Source organism: Eulemur rufifrons, chromosome 14, assembly GCF_041146395.1.
Source record: "Eulemur rufifrons isolate Redbay chromosome 14, OSU_ERuf_1, whole genome shotgun sequence".
Classification (NCBI taxonomy): domain Eukaryota; kingdom Metazoa; phylum Chordata; class Mammalia; order Primates; family Lemuridae; genus Eulemur; species Eulemur rufifrons.
Genome location: NC_090996.1, coordinates 24,579,027 through 24,591,517, shown reverse-complemented (window position 1 = coordinate 24,591,517; position 12,491 = coordinate 24,579,027). Strand labels below are relative to the sequence as shown.

Here is a 12,491-nt window from a genome sequence, read left to right as displayed (position 1 = left end):
ATCCTTCTTTTCTTCCTCCCCATTTCTTCCTCATCTGCTTCCTATTTTCTTCCTTCCAATTTCCTTTCTTCTTTATTTTTTCTTTCCTTCTTTCTCTTGCATTTTCTTTCTTTCTCCGTTACTTGCTCCCTTCATTGTTCATTGCCTTCCTGTTTCCTTCTTTCCTTCCTTCCTTCCTCATTTCCTGCCCTCCTTCCTCCCTCCCTCCTCCCGTGCACCGGGCACGCTTCTGTGTGCCAATGACCCAGTGATAAACCAGGTCTTTTGCTGAGATGCAGGGAGGGACCAGAGCTCTAATAGAGGAATTCGCAGGCAGAGTGCAGGGGCCCTGTGAAGATGGGACGACCAGTTTTGCACGGGTGGGTACCACATGTGTGTCTCTGCATCTAAAGCCATGCCGTTGATGTACGTTTCCTGGTGGTGACTTTCAGCTTCGAGGCATCAGGCACTGCACCAGGCTCTGCGCATCCACTTAGCTCTTTGCATCCACCACCCTGTGAGGCTGTCAGTTGTTTTCAGATGACAGAAGCAAAATCATTTCCCCAAGGTCACACAGCTTGTAATTCAGTTTGCTCATGGGCACCCCTCATTCTTACTGGGCCACAACTCAGGGTGAGCCCAGCTGCCCCTCACAAAGTGGCCGAGGGTTCACAATACCTCCTGATTGCTTCCAAATCAAAATTCCAACAACTGCTTTGAGGAGTTGAGGAGAAAAGACCCTCACATTGTCACAGAGGCCAACTGTGAGACAATCCAGAGCTCCCGAGGGCTTGGGTGGGGGGAAGACACATAGAACAACCTAGATGGAGGTGGGAGGTGTATCCGGGTTAACAAATGGGGCAGGGGGGCCCGCTGAGGTACTGGGTCCTCCTCAGTATCAAAGCAGAAAGTCAGGAAATCGAGCCAACTGCAAAACTGGATGGGGAGAGCTTTCGGTTCCCCCCGTTGCTGCATTCAGGAGCCAGGCCATTCTCCCCTGTGTTGGGGCAAAAGGGAGGTGCGCGGTGACAATGGCTCCAAGAAAAGTAGGCTAGGAAGACCCCTCAGAGAAATCTGCATTCAGTTGGTTTGCTGGACAGATAAGAATATGAGGCCCGTGTAGGGGAAGAGACGTACACAAGGTCACCCAGCTCATTAGAGGCGTCCTCATTTCCCGCGTGTGCTCTGGGTTCACCACGTGTCCCAGAACGAGGATGTGCATCAGGCAGGGTGGCCGCCTGCACCAAGCGCCCAAAGAGAGGGCTGGAAGGACGCACACCGAACCCTCCCCTCGGCCCCCTCCGCAGGGACAACTTTAACTTTTTCCTCACGTTCATCTGTTTTTTGAGTTTTTAGTAGCAAATGTGTGTCTACACAACACTTCCTTTTACATGGAAAGATTGAAAAAGAAAAGCTTCATTACTCCCGTGCTGTTTTACCCTTGTCTGAGTGGTCCAGGTGGTTCCCGTCTGTATTCTTGATTGGATTTGGCACGCAGAATGTAGGAATCATTAAATGAAGTGAGACATTTCCAAGATCTTCTGTTAACCAGTGCCTGGCAGAGAAGGTTGGAGGCTGGGGTTGAATGCCCTTCCACGAAAATAATACTGGGCTCTTTCTCCGTCCCAGGGGGCATCACCCCTATTCTGTGAAGGGCCAAATAGGCAACATTTGAGGATTTGCGGGCCGTACAGTCTCTGCCACAGCTACTCAACTCTGCTGTCATGGTGCAAAAACAGCCAGAGACAAGACCTACACAAATGCATTTGGTTATGTTCTGATAAAACTTAATTTATAAAACTAGGCCACGGGCCAGATTTGGTCCATGGGCCGTAGTTTGCTTATCCTTGCTAAAAACCATTACAGTATAGAGTTGACCCTTGAAAAATGTGGGGGTTGGGGTGCCAATCCCCACACAGTTGAAAATTTGTTTTACTTTTTTAAATAGATAGAGGGGTAACAAATTGAATTCTGTTACATGTATATATTGTATAGTGGTGAAATCTGGGCTTTGGATGTACCCGTCACCTGACTAGTGTACCCCATAGTAATTTCATTGTACCCCATAAGTAATTTCTCATCCCTCACCCCTCCCCCTGCCCCACTTTTGAGTCTCCAATGTCCATTATACCACCCCGTGTCGAGTATTACTTTTAACTCCCCCAAAACTTCACTAGTAATAGCCCGCTATTTACTGGAAGCCTTACTAGTAACATAAACAGTTGATTGACACATATTTTGTATGCTATATTCTATTAATATACTGTATTGCATACCATATTCTTACACTACAGTAAGTGAGAGAACAGAAAATGTTACCAAGAAAATCATTAGGAAGAGAAAACATGTACAATTCATTAAGTGGAAGTGGGTCATCATGAAGGTCTTCATCTTCTTCATCTTCCTAATGAGGGGGTTGAAGAAGAAGGGGAAGAGGAGGGATTGGTCTTACTGTCCCAGCGGTGACAGAGGTGGAAAAAAATCCACGTGCAAGTGGAATCTCGCAGTTCAAACTCATGTTCAAGGGGCAGCTGTGCGACTATATACAAGAGTGTTTGTGCCCCGTCACACTGAATCCTCACCCTAGTAAGTCTATCACGGACCCATTTTGTCAATGTGGAAATTGAGGCTCAACGAGGGTTAGTGCTTGGCCAGAGGCACATGGCCAGTAGATGACAGAGCTGGTGTTGGAACTCGTGGTACAGAGCCTGTATCCTTTCCCACAAGCCTGTCTCTCTCCGGGAAGCAAAAGGCTTCACTTTGGCCCAAGTGGTCAAGCCCCAGAGATGTTCTGCTGCCTGTAGGCTGTGTCTCTCTGTTGCCGGTGGAGTTGTGAGGGAGAAGGCAGGGCTCATGTTGCCAGTGCTTAGGAGCCTGGCCGTGGAGCCAAACCCCTTGGGTTCAAATCCCACATTTCTCCTGCACAAACTGTGGGACTCTGGGCAAGTTAGTTTACCTCTCTTTGCCTCCTTTTTCCATCTGTAACGGGGCCCGGGGAACATGATCACACCTGTCTTAGAGGGTTCATGAGGCCCAAATACACAGTTAAGAACTCGTGCCTGGTCAATAATCTGCAATGTGTGTATATCTGCTATAGGACATGCTCCACACCTGTTCAGAAAAACCAAAATCTCAGCCCCTTAGACCAGGAGTTCCAGACAGCCCTGGCATGGCTTTGCAGCGTGAGTGTGCTGGGGGGTGCCCTGGGGCCTTTGCTGCATCGGCCAGGGTGGCACACCCTCCTGGGACCTCTGAGCGGCTTAATAAGATTGGCATTTAAGAGCCGGTGCACACCCAGCCCCGGCAACGCTTTAATTTGCTACACCCCAGCCTCCTCCTTTTGCAATAAATTTACTGTGAATAGACTAATTGCAAAATAACCCTAATTGGGTAGTTATCAATGAACAACTTCCCGTGGAACAAAACGGCTTACAATTAATAGCATTTAAGCCATAAACTATTCTTCTGCAGAAAGCTAAGATGTAATTACACCCCATACGGAGATCGTGTTCCCTTTCTGGAAACCCTGACACCCGGATTTCCCTCTGCCTAGGAGGGATTTGAGCTGCAGCCCAGTGGTCCTTGTATTTCCTGCCGAATGAGGACATGGAGGCTGGGTGGAGGGAAATGTAATCTGTGAGTAAATGTTCATGTACACATGTGCACACACACACAGACGGACGCACTGTGTTTCCATTTTGCTTAACTCAACATCATTCAAACTTCAGCCAACAGTATGCCGGAAGTTGCATATAATTATGGAAACGATTCCTCATGGCCGAACGGCTAAAAAATCCAGAGGAAAAGAGATAGATTTTAACTGTTGACCTTGGTAAAGGGCTCCTGCCCCTCACCGCTTCACTCAGAGAAGAGTCAAGTCCGGAGCGGTTTGGGAGGCGGTGGGAGCCTCACCCCATTCGCTGACACCAGTTTTCACAAGGGGAGGAGGGATCCCAGGCCGTCCACTAGCAGCTGTGCAGAGGGACGTGCAGTGAGGTCTGGGGAAGGGGCTCTACCCCAGGGCCCCAGTGCTCACTGCAGCCCCCAAGTGGTCACCTACCTCCACCCCCACCCCCCGCCCCGGCGGCCCCCTCCACCCACTCTCTGCCCCACGGCCCACAATTGCCCGGGCCTCCTGTCCCTTCCGTGATCTCCAGAGCCACCCTCAGGCCTCTGGTCACTCCAACTGGGCCTCTCGGTGTTTCTTGGAAATGGAACCAGGTCAGATGTCCGGACACTACGGTTTGATTCCTGGTTCCGCCTTGACTAGCAGCGTGACTCTAGCCTCTCAGCGCCTCAGTCTCCCCATCTGTCAGATGGACACACACACTCCTATCGTATCTTCATAGGGCTGTTGACTGAACCGAGATGACGCATATACAATGCTCCTCGCGTTGGGGACGTGGAGAAAGGCGGGTGTGTTTGGTTGTCGGTAGCCGTGAGGGGACAGTAGTAGTAGAAATTAAGGGGCATGGAGGAGAGGGGAGGGGAAGGGCTGTTTGGATGGGGCCCTGTGTCGCCCAGCGACGTCTCGCTGGCTCTGGTTTTCAGACATGGTCCCACTGGCCTCGTGTCCTCCCCAGCTCTCTCCGTGTCTCAGCCCAGCTGCCCGCTCCGCCCCACCTTGGCTGACTGTCGGCTCCTGCCTCCCCAGATCTCGGCCTAAAGGCACATCCTCAGGAAAGCCTTCCCCAGGAGCCCTGGGCGCCGGGGACGCACCGACCCCGGGGGAGGGTGCACCCCTGCCCCTCCCCATGGTCAAAGCGTCTTTCCCAGTCAGGACCGTGGGACCCGAGAGGCGTTGTCGTGCGGATGATGCAGCCTGCCCCGCCTCGCTGCACGTGGAACAGCTGCACGTCAGCAAGCTCCTTCACCGGCCCTCGTGGCCACCAGCTCCCTGTGTCTCGAGTTCAAATGTCCCAAGAAAGGCCCCACTGGGCCCTCCTGCACTTCCTCGCCCTCTCTGGGGCCAGGCAGAGCCAGCAGGCTGTCGCTTCAGCTGGCCTGCGGGACTACAGCCTGGACACTGGGGTGGGCCTTGGCATGTGAGTGAAGGCGGCAGTCCTCCGATGGGTAACGGGCCAGGGCAGGCACTGGCGAGTCTGCTGACCGGCCGCAGAGTTGCAAGCGTTTTCACGTGACTGCGGGGCCCAGCCCACGTGATGGGGATGGGCGTGATCAGAAGGGGCTTCCAGTGGAAACTGTGGATGCAACAAACCGTCTCTCCCGTCAGCATTTGCAGGGGCCAGCGGCTCTGATAAATGGGCTTGGGGATGGGGATTTGGGGGCCAAGGCTGGCCGCCCACTGCAGAGAGAGACTGGCAGGGGACACTGCCAGTTGTGTAAGGGCCATCTCCTGTACGTCCCCAAGGCCCCGGGGGGAGGCGGGTGACAACACAGCATGAGTAGCCAGCTCCCGGAATGCGTGGCCGGCAGCCTGGCATGGAGGGAAGGCGGAGACGTGGACGTCAGCTTGGCCACTCTCAGTGCGCTCAGTTTCCTCGTCCGTCAGCCGGAGACGCGGCTTTACCCCCGGCCTTCTGTCGTACCACCCGTGGTGACAATGAGGGCACAGCTGTGGAAAGTTAACAGGCCCCCCATGAATGGGCCAAACTGATCCTCAGACAGCTTGGCCACGTGAGTGGGGTGACTGGTTTTCCCAAGGCCGCGGTTGCAGAGGATCCAGCTGGACTTAAGTGGCTTATTTGCAGACGAATAAAACAGGGTGAGAGGACAGGGGAGGGGGGGAGGCACTTAGGTGGGCAGCCATGAAAGGCATCTCTGAGGGAGCAAGCAGTGGCAGGGTCTTGGGGAAGAGGGAACAGCCCTGGAAAAAGGCCTGGCATGTACTAGAAGCAGCACAAAGGTCCTCAGGCTGGAGCAGAGGCAGCTGGGAGGAAACCAGAAGGGGTCAGATCTTCAGGCTGTGGCAAGAAGTGTGGATGTTTATATCATTGCGTTGGGAGCCATTGGAGGGACTGAACAGAGTTGTAATATGATCTGCTTTAGCCGCCGCCGCCTTCTTCTTCTTCTTCTTTTTTTTTTTTTTTTTTTTACTTTATGCTACATTTATTTTATTTTATCGTGGTAAGAACACTTAACATAAAGGCCACTAACAGATGTTTAAGTGTACAACACAGCAGTGTTACCTATGGGCACATGGTTGCACCGCAGATCTCTAGAACTTGCTTTGCACGGCTGAAACTTTTTGCTTATTTGTTTCTTATAAATTTTATTGTCTATATGTAGGGTATACAACATGATGTTAGGAGATACATATAGATAGTAAGATGGTTACTCTAGCAAAGCAAAGTAACGTATCCATCGTCTCACATAGTTACCCATTTTGTGTGTATAGCAAGAGCAGCCCAAATCTTCTCATGTAGCAAAAATCCTGACTATGATACAAAATTATTTACTATGGCCCTCATGCTGGACATGAGATCTCTAGACTTTATACCTGTTGGGCAGCAACTCCCCCTTCTCCCTCCCCTAGCCCACCCCTGGCAACCACTGTTTTATTCTTTGCTTCTGTGAGTTTGACTATTTTGGATTCCTCCTATAAGGGAGATCATTCCGTATTTGCCTTGCAGAGACCAGCTTATTTCACTTAGCACAATGTCCTCAAGGTTCATCCATGTTGTGTCGTGTATTGCAGGATTTCCTTCTTTTTTAAAGAAAAATAATATTGCATTTTACGTGTATGCCACGTTTTTTAAACCCACTCATCCATCAGTGGGCATTTAGGTTGTTTCCACGTCTTGACTGTCATGAGCAATGTTGCGATGGACGTGGGAGCACAAATACCTCTCCCCGATCCTGATTTCCGTTCTTATAAATGGTGAGATATGACCTCGTACTCATTAGGATGGCTGTTCTCAAAAAGGAAAAAGACAACAGGTATTGGTGAGGATGTGGAGAGACTGGAACCCTTGCACGCTGTTGGTGGAAATGCAAAATGGTGCAATGGCCATGGAAAACCATGCGGAGGTTCCTCAAAAAATTAAAAATAGAACTGCCATATGATCTAGCCATTCCCACTTCGAATCTGATTTAGCTTTACAAGGAAGGTCTAGAAACAGGGAAATCACAGGGAGGTTCTGGCAAGGGTCCCAGGGAGAGGAAAGGATTGTGGGGAAAACAGGCAAACTCAGGGTATGTGTAAGAAAGTGCTGTTGGGAGTGACCATGATTCGGTCTTCTGGGCTCCTAGGTTTCTTCTGGGCACAAAGACCACTCAAGCCTGATTTTTCAGCAGACTTTATTGAATCTCCACTATGTGCCAGGAAGCTGTGGCCAACAGCCCCCCAGGAACCCCCGGTGGGAGGCGAGTCAGGCCCATTCCACTCTGCCTTTGCCTTCTACAGCACTTTAGCACTCTCACCCCACCCCCCAACCCCGGACCTGGGATCATAAAGACAGCCAGCTGCCACCCACAGACTCTTTAGAAAGCTACGTACAGTATGTGGGTTTGGGAAATATCATAAATGCCCCTTCAACTTCCTCCCACCTCCTTCTCCACCACCTTCTTCCCCCGGGAACGTTCTGCCAGCTGCACAGCTCTGCCATTCACTGTAGAAGTTGTCATCAGGGTGTGTTTGTTCCCTAACTGCTAGGCCTGAAAGCAAAGCCGAAGGGTTAGGCACGGAATGACGACGAAAACACCAGCCCTGGGATAAGTGGGTTTAATGCCCCTCCCGGCTGTCACCGGGCGCACCTTTCGGAAACTTCATGCATAACGAAGCACTTCCCCAGCAGAGGGTATTTTAGACAAGAGGATCACAGTTAGGTGGATTTTGCTTTTCCTGCTTCTGTGCTCACAATGACATCTATAGACCAGGGGATTGAGAGCGTGTTTCTAACCCCGCAGTGTGGACCGCTGCTCGGAGCAGCTCCGTGGCAGAGAGCCTGGCTAATCGGCTTCTCTTTTGTTCGTGGATAGAAGGCTTTTGAGAAAGGGGCGACTCTCCTGCCTTTCTGGGAGGCAGCGGGAGGGGCCTGGAGGTCTCCCTGGAGTTCATAGATGCCTGTTACCTCTGCTTCCTCTCTGGCCACCCTGCACCTTGGCACAGCGTCCCTCCCTCACACAGCACACAGCGCCACTGGCAGGCCAGGTTTTGTCACCAGCAGTGTCGCAGACAATTTGAGATGACTAGTAATTTAGGTACTGCAGTTGGCAAGCTTCGTTTTTAATAAATTGGAGCAGAATCACGGATTCTCTTAGCACCTGGCACCGTGTTAGACGCCCAGTAAGTATCTGTTGCTTATTGAGTAGCACAACGCTAAGTGGATGAATGAATCCCTGCTTTTTTGCCCATCAATGAGAAAGTAGGAGGACCGCAAGCATCCCGTGTAAACTCATCCTGTACGTGAGACCCCATTCTTCGCTGGGGCATACTTAAATATGTTTCGTTTGTTTCATTCATTCAATGAATACGTGTTGAACAGCTTCCCCATGCCAAGCAGGGTGCCAAGTCCTGGGATACTTGGAGCCAGATGAGATCTGACATCTTGGAGCTCAAGAGTTGGGTGTGGGGAGTCGGGCAACAGAGAAAGACACGAGAGACTGGTGACCCTGTGCACAGAGAAGAGAAAGAGCAAAGAAGTCAGAGGGACCAGCCAGGGGCTAGACTATCTTTGAATGATCTAAAGAGAGCAATGGATAAAAGGTACTTGGAGATCAGTTTGGTCTCATTGTGGAAGAACTTGCTAACAATTTGAGCTGCTCCCAAATGGAGCAGGTCCTAGTCCTTGGACATACTGAGTTCATTCATTCAGTCAGTTAATATTTATTGAGAAGCTACTCTGTGCCAGGTACTGGGGAAAGAGATATCAGGGGCTTAATCTTACTCGCCTTTGAATATTCAGTGCTTGGCACATCATAAGCCTGTCTTATCCACACTAGGTAAGAAGATAGCATGTTTTTGCCCTTGGTGGCTCAACCTCCCTTGGCCCTGGGGGCTGTGCAGAGGCCTGTGTGTACCAAGCAAAGGGGTGGGAGTGGGCATTTAGAAGTCTCTGCAGAGCTGGTGTTCTGGGCATGGCTCAGCTGCCATCAAGGGACCAAAACTGTCACCAGCTTCCTTCAGTATTTACTCGTTCAACAATTATTCATTGACGATGCCAGGCACTAGCTTTGGGGGATTCATTTGGGAGTAAAACCAGACAGAATCCTTGTCCTCATGGAGCTTGCAACCTGTTTAATATGGGTGGGGAAACACAGGGTAAAATGATCATCAAATATAAATTTAAAGTTGCAACATCAACTTTAAATTCTATGGAGACGTGTAGTCACATTTTATAGCTGAGCTGAGAGGTGAAGGGCTGTAGGCGTTAACTACAGGAAGGGCAGAAGGGGCAATTTCCAGGCCAAAGGGGTATCATGTGCTAAGGCCCTGGGGTAGGAAAAGGTGTAGAGAGTATGAGTAGCTCACAAGGCCACCAGAAGAGCTCTGAGTATGAGCAGAAGGATCAGTCTGTCCTCTTCCCAGTCAGGTTTTAATCCTTAAAACTGCTGTGTTTAGATGATGTGTCTTGGCCAGGTGCCGTGGCTCACGCCTATAATCCTAGCACTCTGGGAGGCCGAGGTGGGCGGCTTGTTTGAGCTCAGGAGTTCAAGACCAGCCTGAGCAAGAGCGAGACCCCATCTCTACTAAAAAAATAGAAATAAATTAGCTGGACAACTAAAAATATATAGAAAAAATTAGCCGGGCATGGTGGTGCATGCTTGTAGTCCCAGCTATTCGGGAGGCTGAGGCAGGAGGATCGCTTGAGCCCAGGAGTTTGAGGTTGCTGTGAGCTAGGCTGACGCCACGGCACTCACTCTAGCCTGGGCAACAGAGTGAGACTCTGTCTCAAAAAAAAAAAAAAAGATGATGTGTCTTTGCTTTGAGCAAGGAGAATGGAGGCAGAGGCATCTCTCAGGACCAAACTGAAGTTGCCAGACAGCGAAAGGAGGATCAGCCCCAAAGATAGACAAGGCTCTGGTGGGCTGAGACTGAAGACGGGTCCCACATCTTCTCTCCAAAGAACCTTGATGCTGCTTTCACCTTTGGGCCCTGAACAAGGGATCACCTGGGGTTCTTAGCCCTGGATTCAGGCTAAGGGTCAGGCTGAGACTCTTGGGAGGTCTTCACTATCACTGAGCTACCGTGGGGTTAGGGGAGGCCTTTGAACCAGACTTGACTCTATGGCCCCTCTACCACTCCATCAGCCGCAAAAGCCTCGCTACTTCCCGTCAAACAGCTTGCACACATGCCTCCCCTGCCTCCTCAGGTTGCCAAGTGAAATCCTGTATTAGAGAATACTTTCGTTATTCTGACGATCCAGCCAGCAACTATTTACCAAGCACCTGTGACAAGTCAGCAATAGGCCACCTCTACATTGGCAGTTCTTGTGGTTCTCGAAGCCCGCAGATGTGTGTGGAGGACGCACTTCTATGGCGGGGGCGTTTGGGATGCTTGTCCCAGCCCCCTGTGAGATGGTTTCCAGGGCCTGCCCAAGGACAAGGCAGAGAGTGGCGATTCAAAGAGGACTCAGCTCTTGCTTTAGGAGCAGTTTCTCACCTTGAACACTGCTGGTTGTGTGTCACCACCCAGGACCCCTAAAGCAGGGACCTCGTGCAGAAAGAGAGAGCCCAGACATGGCCCTAGAGTGAGTAGATGAGTATTACATCCAAGCACCAGCTGGTCCGTCCTTTCTGCACAAGCCAACAAAACCAGCTTGCTTTTCTCTTCTTTCAGGTTATTTGGCAGTCAAGGGTTAGGAATTCATACCAGCCCACTTCCTTCTAGAAGGCTTCTGTGGTGTCTCTCCCCACACCATGCCTCCCCAAGTCTCTGTGAGGTGCCTAGACTGTGTGTCCCCAGATCACTCTGCCTGCTCCCCACTGGGGCACACATCACAGCATAGTGGAGTTGCCGGAGTCCTCTGTGGTCCCCCCTGTAGCGACAAGGGCCAAGTGCTTGTCCCTGTGTGTTTACCCTCAGATCTTCAGCCCCTGCCTCACAGGGCTGGGACATGAGAACTCGCACTTCTTAGCACTTCCTGAATGCGAGGCCCAGAGGTCGGGACTTTGCATGCATGATGTCATTGAGCCTTCCCCGTGGCCCTGGAGAAAGGATGTTGTCTAACCCTGCTGGACAGAGGGGGAAACTGAGCCTGGGAGAAGTTCAGTAACTTGCCTAGGGTCACTCTTGCAAGTGGTAGACCTTGGACTTGAACTCAGGTCTGCCTGACTTCAAAACCCACACCTTAGCCTCTTGGCTTCACACTTAGTAAATGTGGAGCTCAAATATGTGAAATGACTGATCCAGTTTCTCCGAAGATAAGAACAAAATGCACAGCAGCGTCAGTTAATGCCTTTCTGTAGCTGTTTGTTACTCACCTTTCCTGCAGCCAAACGAACAGGGAGCTAAGGTCCCTGTACAAGCACCTGTTCTTAAATAATAGTACATAAACCTTTACCTAGGGATTGCTAAATGCTAGGGACTATCCTAAGTGCTTCAACCACACTAACTCATTTGTTTCTTATAGCAACTTTGTATTCAAAGAAGTTGAAGCACAGAGAGAGAGAAAAACCTACCCAAAATCATGCAGTTTGACCAGTAGCGGGGCTGGACTCGAAGCCCAGAGAATTTGGTTCCAGTGGCATGCCAAGGTGCTTAACCATGGTGCCGTGCTGCCTATGGGGGCAGCTCCATTTTGGCTCAGGGAAGCCCTGTGTAGCTTAAACTGGCTTCCCGTGCTGTATCTTTCTGTTGCAAACAGATCTGCATAGTCGGGTAATTCACCTGGTTTTGGAGGGGGGCTGATGTCATCCGAGACCCTCAGGGCTCACCTTCAAAGTCAGTCCATTGCCTTGGGTGAAAGTACCCAGCACTTGTTACCTCCCATTTCCCTGCCAGTTTCTAGTTGCTGTGGTATATTTGTGTTAGTGTAAAAATGACAAAGCAATAATTTTCCATTGTATCCTTCAGTCACCCATGAGAGATTGGATTTAGGTCACAATTTATTACCCTGTGGAATTGAATCCAATTTTTAACACCATGTCAGCCATTCTGGTATTAGAGCCTTTTAATGGCTGTGAAATTTATACAATGATAAAGTAATTTAAAACATATGTAGGAAGAACATCAGGCAAATTGATGTGTATAGAACCCCGTGGTAAAAATTGAATAGGAGATAAACACGGAAAATGGTGATTGATTAGGAGACGGTTGAAATAGTGCTCGCTTTGATAAACTCTTAATGGCGAAATTAGTAAACTAATTTATTCTTCGCCATTTTGAGGAGGGTTTATGTTGCCCTAAATCAGAATCAAGGCTGAGCCACAAAGCGCAAATTAATAGCTCACCTCGGAGTGTGGCACGGTTAGAGGGAGAAACCTGTCTGAGTGCCTGGGAGGCTGCCAAGGGCCTGTCTCTGGCGATGTTTGCAGAGACCAAAGTGAAAAGATGGTGAGAAGACAGGGTACCAGCTGGGAGAGCAGAATTCTCTTTATAAAAAATGTTT

At 50.2% G+C, this 12,491-nt stretch overlaps 1 protein-coding gene across 1 annotated transcript in view; it reads left to right on the top strand.

Annotated features, from left to right (window-relative positions):
* The window catches only part of XYLT1 (xylosyltransferase 1), a 124,820-nt gene that overhangs the window by 7,237 nt on the left and 105,092 nt on the right, over positions 1 to 12,491 (top strand). The window lies entirely within an intron of this gene.